Below are 9,742 nucleotides of genomic sequence, written 5' to 3' on the forward strand. Positions count from 1 at the left end.
TCATCAGTAAATCAGTACATATATAATGTTTATATATATACATTAACCAGAACCTTCGATAGTACACCAGTATGTTGCAGTGCTGTGTGTCAGTACTTTAATTGAGCTGGGTCATCCTACTGCAGGACTCTGACTATGGGTTTAGTTTATTACCTTGTTGTGATGGTCCCAGTCATACTTCCGAGTTATTACTGGAGTACTGAGCTCATGCCAAACTCTTTTGTTCACACAGGAAACAAACCTACAAGGGGAAACATAAACAGGTTCCTCCATCGCCAGAGGAGAGGGTGGTGTTGCCATGGTGAAACTGAACATGCCTGGAGGAGAGATGTTTCTGTGGGAATGCTGGGAGCTGGTGAGTTCAAACACTCTTCCTGCCAAAATGATAATTTTATCAGCTCTGTAAGTTATGAAAGACCAGAGAAGATCTAAAGATGGCTCCAGTTGTTAGGAAGAGAAAAATAAATTAACTTAATGCAGCATGTTAGCAGCTTGCTGCTGGCTAACTGGTTTACTGAGGATCGAAGAGGTGGTCGCTGGGATCATCCCCACCGTTGTTCCTGAAGTGTGTTCTCATGTGCAGCTCCAGGTTAGAACCTGTCTGGTCAGGTATGACGTGGCAGTGTGATCCTGCAGGGGGCAGTAGGATGTCACAATTTTCAGGAATGTCAGTTCTGGTTCTCACGCAGGAGCTCTTTCCCAGAATGCGTGGGAAGGTCCCCACCCAGGGCTTTTGATGTCATCAAGCAACACTTTCACTTGACAAGGAATGAGATAGGCTGTTCCTTAGTCTGGTGGTCTGGCTCTGGGGGCTCCTCAGCCTGAGGGGGTGACACAGGCTGTATCCCACAGTCCTCTGCAGCAGAGCAGCTGCTGGAGATGGAGACGTTCTCCGCCACACTTGTTCAGAAGCAGGTCAGGACTGCACTCCAGCTTCAGTGTCCTGAGGAAACACAACCAAAGGTTGAGTGTTTGCTCAAGGTGCGTTGATGACCTCTGACCTGTTGGTGAAATCAGATGACCAGCGTGCCCCAGTGGCCTCCATCAGGGTGTTCCTGTGCATGGTGAGAGCCTCAGCTCTTCACTGAAGTCAGGTGGAACATGGTGGAGTCCCTCATCGTGTTTATGAAACGCTTTCACTCAAATGTCTTTAAACCCATTCAGCCTTTTCTTTATCTTTGAAATCGAATGATGGGATGAGCCCAGCGTTCCTCCAGTTAAACCGGTCTGCAGGTTCTGGTTCTGGTTCTGGATCATTGTGGGGCTACAGACTCTGGGGCTCTGACAGACTTTTAGAACAATGAAGAACAAATTTTAGACATCACTGGGATTCAGACCAGCAACCCTGCCTGTTGGGTGAGGAGGCAGGAAGCTTGTTAGGGTATCACGACTATCTAGAGAGGGTTGTCTCACACACACACACACACACACACACACACACACACACACACACACACACACACACACACACACAATGCACTGTTGCCGTGTGAGCGGTGACGTGTTGATGTCCTGATGATGGCTGAGCATCAAGGCTGTTGGTCACTGAAGGTTCCCTCTGGAATAAAAGCAGCAGGATCGTCCATGCTGGAATAACCTGAAATGGGAACTTGAGCAACAGTCTTCTGTTTTTTTATGTCTATATTGGTGACACAGTCGCAGCTGCGTGTGTGTTCATGTCACCTGCAACGGTCAAACCACATCTCTCTTCAGGCATAACATAAGTTTTCTCTGTTTATAGTCAGTATCTGCAGTTATTACTCCATGAAGCTTTGATCATCTGCAGAATCTGTATTACAAAGTTTGAATTAAGATAACAATTTAAAGATCACGTTTTTGTATTACATTTAAGTTAGTTTACAGCCAAACTATGAAATACTATCATAAAGTGAAATAGACAGAACTTGTGGCAGTACTAATGTTGACCAGAGAGGGGCGCTGTTTATTCAAATGGAGAAAGACTGCGTACGTGCGCGCGCGTGCTACAGTAAGGTGCTCAGGAATGTTATGTCATGGTGTCCTCAGAGAGATAGAGGTGTCAATCAGTGTGTGAACTCAGAGACACCTAGTGAGGATCTTTGACCTTTGTCCCCTGAGCTGTTTCGTAATGCTCTGACTTGTGTGACGTGTGTGTACATTTAAGGTTCTGTTGGAGGGTTCTGGACAGGTTCCCCCCAAACAAAAAGAACCAGGTGAGAGCTCAGCAGCGGGAGTTTGTGTTTGTCTCACAGTCACAGGTTAGTCTGTTAAAAGCTAGGTGTGGTGGTGAGGGGAGCGGCCTCACATGTATCCTGCGTGTGTGTGTGTGTGTGTGTGCGTGGGTGTGTGAGTGAGTGAGTGAGTAAGCATTAATAATCAGTCAGCTGTCACAGATGTGCTTTGTCTTGCATGGCGTTACATTTGGTCTCCTGGAGAAGAGCCTGAGGCGGCTGCCTGTTTTCCTTTGTGTGAGATAGTGTGTGTGTGTAGGTGTGTGTGCGTGTGTGGGTGTGTGTGAGCAAGAGTGAGAGAGCTGGTTCTCCTCACTCAGGGTGTTTCTCATGATGTTAGTCCTCCTGGGTCTGTGCTGTGCACGCAGGAAAAGACACGCTAATGCTCATATAATGCTAATAAAACCTCTGTAATGTTAGCAGGTTAGCGTTAGCATCGGTGCATCCAGGTCAACGGGACCGGGGAGACGCTGCCGGCTGACGGACTGGACTTATGTTGTGTCAGAACAGCTTAGCCCCACCTGGAGTCTGACAAACTCCTGGATGGAGTCCTGATGGACATTGTTGTTGGAGCAGCAGCTCCCAGCTGCAGCTGCTGGTGATCAGGAGACATTTGGACATTTTAGCTGCATCTGTGTAGGGGGAAGTCAGGGCTGTGGAGAAGGTTCTCCAGGCTGTTGCTCATAGGGTGGAACATGGACACATCAGAAGCTGCTGCAGCCCCTGTTCACCATGGTGCTGAGTTGCCATGGTGTTGCCATGGGGACAGTGTGGTCACTGGTGAGGAGGTCACATCCACATGTTGATCCTGGTCTGGCTGACCAGGACAAATTTAGAGAGAAGGATGGTGATAAATGTTTGTTCCCTGCAGGGCCAAACTTCTCCAGCAGGCAATAATCGCACATATGTGGCTGGAGGCGGGGCTTATTACGTCACTACAGCCCACCAGGGATGGCTGAAGCATCAAATTGACCCCCCCATGGCCTATCCATATGCCCAGGCTGATGACGTCATTATCAGAGAACGGAGCGGCTTTATTTAGAGCAACAGGAAGTGTAGCTACAGTTAAAGGCTCAGGTGTATCACGGTGCGCGTGGGCGTCAGACAGCCGGTCAGGTGTTCCAGAGGTGACCGGGGAATCCGCACGGCCTCCTCCTCGGACACTGCTCCTCCTCCCCTCTTTCTACCCTGATTGCGCGCTGGGGGATCCGACGACGTCACACGCGCACGCTCACACGCACGCACACGCCCTCTCCCGCTCTGCCTCTCTCCGTCTCTCGCTCTCTCTCTCTGCTGCTATTCTGGGATGTAGCGTTGGAATAACCCCTGTGTGCCTCTGAGTATATGTGCGCGCAAAGGCGCGCGCGTGTGTGTCTCCTGATTTCACCCAGAGACACACACTCACAACACACAGTCAGACGCGCACGTTTGCTGTGTTTGTGGCTGCAGTGGAGCTCCGGCAGCTCAGATCCGGTCGGGAAGGATTCTTTCCATTTTTACGCGCAACTTTTCCTCCGTCGTCGAGCCTCCGTCCACGTTTCCCCGCGTCCCCCTTCGACTGTTGTGGATGTGGAACACCCGCCTCCCGCCTGTTTGGAGCGGATAAGCCCGAGGACTGAAGCTTTGCCGCGGAGCTCCTGTCACCGGTTTCGCTTGTTGTCAGAGACGGGAAATGCGCCGTCGGAGCGCACACAGGCAGGTAAGAAAGCCGTGACAGCGCGCTGTTCTTAGCTATGACGGACACACGCACGGTTGTTTTCAGGACATTTGTTCTAGTTTTAACGTATTAGGGTTCGGCACTGCAGGGGGAATACCCCGGGCACGCACCGCGTCCCATGCAGATTACCCAGGTTGCGTAATATCCTGAGGAATTTGCAGTAGCCTGCACGGCCAGGCTGCACTGGCGGGGGTGGAGCGGGAGACCGGGGAGGGGGGGGACTTGCTGGAAATGAAGCTGTGAAAGTGGAAGATCAGAGGTTTTTTTTGTTGTTGTTCTTTAGCCATTAGTGTTTCACCGAGGCCGTGAGCGCACGGTCCCAGTTAGAGGAGCCGAGCTTCCGCGCACGACCGGCGAGCTGCCGCTGCCGCCTCCACACGCTCGGTGTCACCACCGTTTCACACCGAAATAAGCTCTTTATCTCATTCAGCCATCGTGTTTCCTCAGTTTGAGAGAGGGAAGGATAGACAGAGGGAGAGATGGTGGGAGGTGCGCTGGCTGGTTCCGGGAATGTTCCATGACGTGCTGCCGTCTCGAGAGGGGCCGCACTGGGGAGTCTTTGACAGGCGACGCGGCTCTGCTCTGCTTCGCCAACCAGCTCCGGGATGCTGCTGCCAGTGTGTTTGTTTTCGCACATTATAACAGATTCTAGCAGATTCTGTCCAGGATCCACCTTTCAAAGGGGGTCAAACAGCACAAAGATCGGATTGAAGGAAGTCAGGCGATGCGCTTTTACTGTCCAATCAGTCCTGAAGTCAGGTCTCCAAATGTCTTAGAGCCCGGTCCCCCTTTGAACACCAAGAGACACAAACTTTTTTGTTTCTGGGGATAATTTAAAGAGAAGAACCAGACGGTGCTGCTGTTCGGACGAATGTGTCAGGAATCAGGACTCGCCCCGTTGGAGACCCTTCAGACCGTAATGCTACTCTGCATGTGCCCCCCAGGGGGCGCTTTTCGAGCTACTGAGCTTTTAGAGCTTTTAAAGCATCAGACGGAAGAACAGTAGCGACATAATGCGCGCGTGTGTGCGTCTACTTGTGTGTGAGCGTATGCGCGTGTGGGGGCGTCAGTGTGTGTGAGGAAGGGGGGCAGCCTACATCCCATCTGTCTCACTGCCACCTCAGATGGCCATTCAGGGTTGTAAATAGTGACCCACACACACACACACACACACACAAATGCACAGACACTCACACACGTACAGACAAACACACACACAATAATAACCCAGATATTTTTATAGAAACACAACTTTCATCTCACATTTTCTCTCACACTGTTAAAAGATGTGTGTGTGTGTGTGTGTGTGTGTGTGTGTGTGTGTGTGTGTGTGTGTTTGAAAAAGAGTAAGTGAATAATTTAGCTATTGCTGCCAGGACCTGGGTCACCTGGACGCTCTCAGGTTCCTCTAAATCATCAAGATACCTTCTGAAGTTTTTTCTGTTAGCTTGTTAGCGTGTTAACATACTGGTTGAAAGTTAGCAGTTAGCCTCGTTTTCTTCCCTGATGTCACAGATTGGTTCTTGAGCTGATGAAGATTTAAACGCGTCTGTTGGTGGTTGACGGCGCTCAGATAGCAGCCGGTGTTTGCACCACTGAGCACAGACAGGAAACGGCAGCGTCAAGCGTGCCGCTTTTGCTCAGAGCTGATAGGACTTCATGCCTCAATGAGGCTCAATAGAAGAAGAGAACAACCATTTTGATTGACAACATGGAGCCGCTCCTTCAGGCTCCGCCCATCAAATCGGAAGTGAATTCCAGGTTTGTTTTCTGGTGAAGTCAAAGACGGAGGGTGACTCAGCTGTAAAAGGCTGCCAACATTTATGTGCCTGTGATCAGCTGTTGTCATGGTAATGCTGGTGGAACACTGTTTGAGCTGGTCAGGGATCAACAACCTGCTGTCAGCATCCCCATGCTGATGGTTTAAATACTGACAGTATATGTGTCCACACATACTGTCACTGCTAATCTCTGTCCTTCTCCTGCAGGGGGCGCTGGAAGCGGTCTGACCAGGGTACCAGAGGACCAACCTTAACACCAGGTAGGATGTGGACCAAGTGGGAACCAGTTTAGATGATCACTGGCTTTACTGGATTTTTTGGAGCTTTAAATGTAAAGCAGTAAAGGGGCTGGGGCGAACTGGTCCTCAGACAGAATCCAGATAGTTTACCTCCAGCACGGACACATCTGGGCGTGTTCTGGAATCAGATTTTTTGACCTATTAGAGCAAGAATCAGTTCCACACACCAGTGACGAGCAGCAACTTTTGCTCTTCTGGAACCTTCAGAGCTCTTCAACGTGAGCTGCCATTCAGCCCCTGTAAACTCACCCACTGCTTCCATGTGCACCACTTTGATTGGAGCACTTTTGACAGAGATCTGGGGGACAAAGTCTCTGCCAGGCCTTTCTTTGTCACGTGGTGATGTAATTACATGGCTTTGCCACTATTACTCAACTGGTGCCCTTCTCAGACTGGATCAGCACTGTGTGGGTGTGTGTGTGTGTGTGTGTGTGTGTGTGTGTGTGTGTGATCATGACCATTCGTGTAAGCAGTGTCACCTCCTCTTCCTGTGTGGGGTTAAATAGGTGATGATGGTCTTTTGAACATGCTTCGTCATTCTCATATCACCCACTATGCTCTGTGTGTGTGTGTGTGTGTGTGTGTGTGTGTGTGTGTGTGTGTTCATTCTTTCATTATTGTTGATGAAATGATCCATCCAGTTCTTTTCATGTTGGCGGCACTATGAAGTGACTGAAAACAAACACTGGCCCAGTATTGGCCCAGTGACACACACTGGTCATGTCACAATCATTAGTACACACAGGTTAATGCTAACATCCTAATGCTAATGCTAACGAACACACACACACACAGACAAGCACACACAGGAACACAGATAAGCACACACACACACGAATTCACACATACAGGAACACACAGACAAACACACAAACACACTTACACACACACAAACATGTGCGCGCACACACACACACGATCACACAGACACACACAAAGGAGAGCGCTGAAAACAGGAAAAAGAAACGAAGCGTGAGACGTGTGTATGCCGTTACCATGGAGACCACATCTCCATTCAGCACATGCAAGCTGTGTCCTTGACACACACTCGCATAGGCTCGATGTGTGTGTTTGCATGTCAGTAGGATAACGGAAGTGACTGAATTTGAATATTATTATGGGATATGACTGTGGCCATGACAACCGCAGTTAGTTTGCTCCCACTTCCTCCAAGTAACCAGAAGTGCACTGATGACTTTGGTGTGTGCATTTAAATCACATGGAAAAGAGTGGTGAGGGTGTGTGCTTGTGCATGCGCGTGTGCATGCACACGACAGTGAAGCCGCTCATAGACGCAGCGTTGCTTTGGCCTCACCGTTGTTCTTTATGCAAATGATGCCGTCGTTGCTTCTGCACCTGCACACTTCCTGTAGTGGCTTCGCCTGTTGGTGGGACGGAACTCAGCAACAACTGAAAGCCACTCTGGTGTCTGCTGTTGCTGTGAAACACCGGCCGGCCTTTACCGTGAACCTGGGACGCCGATGCCGCCGTCTTGCACCGATGATGTCATTGAGAGGTCCCACAGGAGCGTCCAGGAGGCGGAGCCACAGAGTTCTCACCTGTTCAGAGCTGCTCGGTTGGACGTTTCAACTCATTTGTACATTGTGAAAAAGCTCCCGGTGGGCGGGGCTTGAACACTGAGGGTGAGACTCTTGTTTGCTACCTTCTATCTTCTGATTCAGAATCTCTTTTTTAGCTTCTTCTTCCTCTCTCCACAATCTTCTCCTCTCTGCTCCTTCATGTCCTCCCTCAAGACAGATGTCAAAGCTCTGTAGTAGATCCAAATGGGATGGATGGAAGGAGGAGGAGTGAGAGGAAGTGGGGAAGGAAGAGGAGGAGGAGTGAGAAGAAATAGGAGAGGAGGAGGAGAGAGAGGAAGTAGGAGAGGAGGAGGAGGAGTGAGAGGAAGAGGAGGAGGAGGCATCTGACTGAAGGCTGTGATTTTCTGCACTAGAAGAGCAAAAGTGAGTAGCAGGTGCTTCAATTTGAGGGTCACGAAGAAGCTTTCAGGCACTCAGAGACAACAGCAAGATCGTTCTGTGCCCACGCCAGTGTGACATCATTTCCTGTCGCCATACAGGATAAGAAGCCAGTTATTTCCCCTGAACCATTTCCTGTGAGTCAGTGAAGAGGAGAACGTCTGGTTCTGCAGCTTCAGACAGAACGTACTGATTTCAGAAGTTCCTCTCAGATTCAGCTGTCTGCCCTGACACGCTTGCAAGCTTCCTCCTCCTGTAATCTCACACGTCTAAAACTGACGGATTTGGGAAAATCCAGGGATTTGACCTGTAGTTTCTGTGGGATTAGCCTCTCAAGCAGCAAAGCATCTGTGACATTAAGACGAGCGTCCTCACTCTGGTATAGAGGTTCATGTGCTAGCACAGGCAGCTAGCACAGGCAGCTAGCACAGGGAGCTAGTCCATAGCCTAGCTGATATGATTCTTTTTCCAAACACTGGTTTCTGGCATTTTAATTCATTGTTTCAGACAAAATTCGACCCGTTGCCATGGAAACAAGTTGAAACACCTTTTCAGGCTCAGTAAATTCTAAATCTGAACAATGTTGGTGACATGAGAATCAGAAGATTCTGCTTTTTGAATTTGATCCTTTTGTTTCCTCGCCGTCTCCGCCCATCCCCCGTCTCTCCTTGGCCTCGTCTTTTTTTAGAGAACGCTCCTTCATGTCCGTGTCATTCCTGTCCTCCGTCTGCAGCAGAAATCCTCACTGATCCTCCTCTCCTTTCGGCTGTCGTCTGCGCTCTCCTCCTCTGTGAACAGGCGACACTTTTGGGTGTGTTTGCGGCTGTTTTTTGACAGCTCATTGATGTCAGACCTCTGTGTGAACTTAGATCAGTCGGAGGATCAGAAGCAGCTGTCAGCCGCCTGTTTGTCTGATGTTTTACTCCGTCCTGCTTCTGTCTAATTCGCTCTGGATGTTCAACACAGGCAAGAAGATGCACATTCCTTCAGATTAAAAATAGTGGAGGTGTTGTAGTTGGGTGTTGTGAGGAGCCAATGCAGGTCTGTGGGGCTCGTTCAGACCCTTCCTTCTTCTGAAACAGCTGCACACCTCGTTCACTGTCGTGGCCTGCTGTAGGGAGCCGGTGGCATGTGGACAAGAGCAGGTTCTGAGCCGCCACCACCTAATAGACAGGTGTGTCATGTGATTCATCATCATGTTCACGGTTTCAGCCTGTTTTCTTTGTTGCCTGTTTTCGTTGTTGCCTGTTTTTTTGCCTCTGACATCCTTTTCCGTGTGCATGTCCACATGCGTGTGTATACGAGAGGGATTGTATGGGAACACGGTCCCTGTTGGAGGCCTCAGAGGTTTCTCCTCGGGTTTGTGGCCTGTAGAAATGTCAGTGAGGAGAATTCCAGTGGCGGGCAGCGACGCCACTGTGGTAGAAGATCACTATGCTCTGTGTGTGTGTGTGTGTGTGTGTGTGTGTGTGTGTGTGTGTGTGTGTGTGGACACAGTAGTGCTGGGCAGATGGTCCTCATAATCATTTATCTCCTGCAGCTGGTTTTCTGAGCCGAGTGAGGCCTCCTGTTTCTCTGCTCATCTCTGTGTCCAACAGACAGAAGGTGACACACATCTGCCCACTTCAGCGTCCACACACACGAACATGTACACATATACTCCAGCCGCTGTTATTTCTGGGTTTCTATGAAAAGTAGAGTAGAAAAAATAGAGCTGTACAATTGTGCTTTTTTTGTGTTTATTTCTGGTTCTGCT

At 49.6% G+C, this 9,742-nt stretch overlaps 1 protein-coding gene across 4 annotated transcripts in view; it reads left to right on the forward strand.

Moving 5' to 3' along the window:
- Positions 1–333: 333 nt before the first annotated feature.
- hivep2a (HIVEP zinc finger 2a) overlaps positions 334–9,742 on the forward strand; it is a 37,849-nt gene continuing 28,440 nt past the window's right edge. The window contains exons 1-2 of one of the 4 annotated variants that reach the window (XM_057017698.1): positions 334–355; positions 5,916–5,968. The gene's annotated coding sequence lies outside the window, so the exon portion shown is untranslated. Of the gene's footprint in view, positions 356–3,307; positions 3,910–5,915; positions 5,969–7,183; positions 7,651–9,742 lie in introns of those variants that run through there. The other 3 variants (XM_057017697.1, XM_057017702.1, XM_057017699.1) reach the window with 3 other exon arrangements.

Source organism: Takifugu flavidus, chromosome 19, assembly GCF_003711565.1.
Source record: "Takifugu flavidus isolate HTHZ2018 chromosome 19, ASM371156v2, whole genome shotgun sequence".
In the NCBI taxonomy this organism is placed as follows: Eukaryota; Metazoa; Chordata; class Actinopteri; order Tetraodontiformes; family Tetraodontidae; genus Takifugu; species Takifugu flavidus.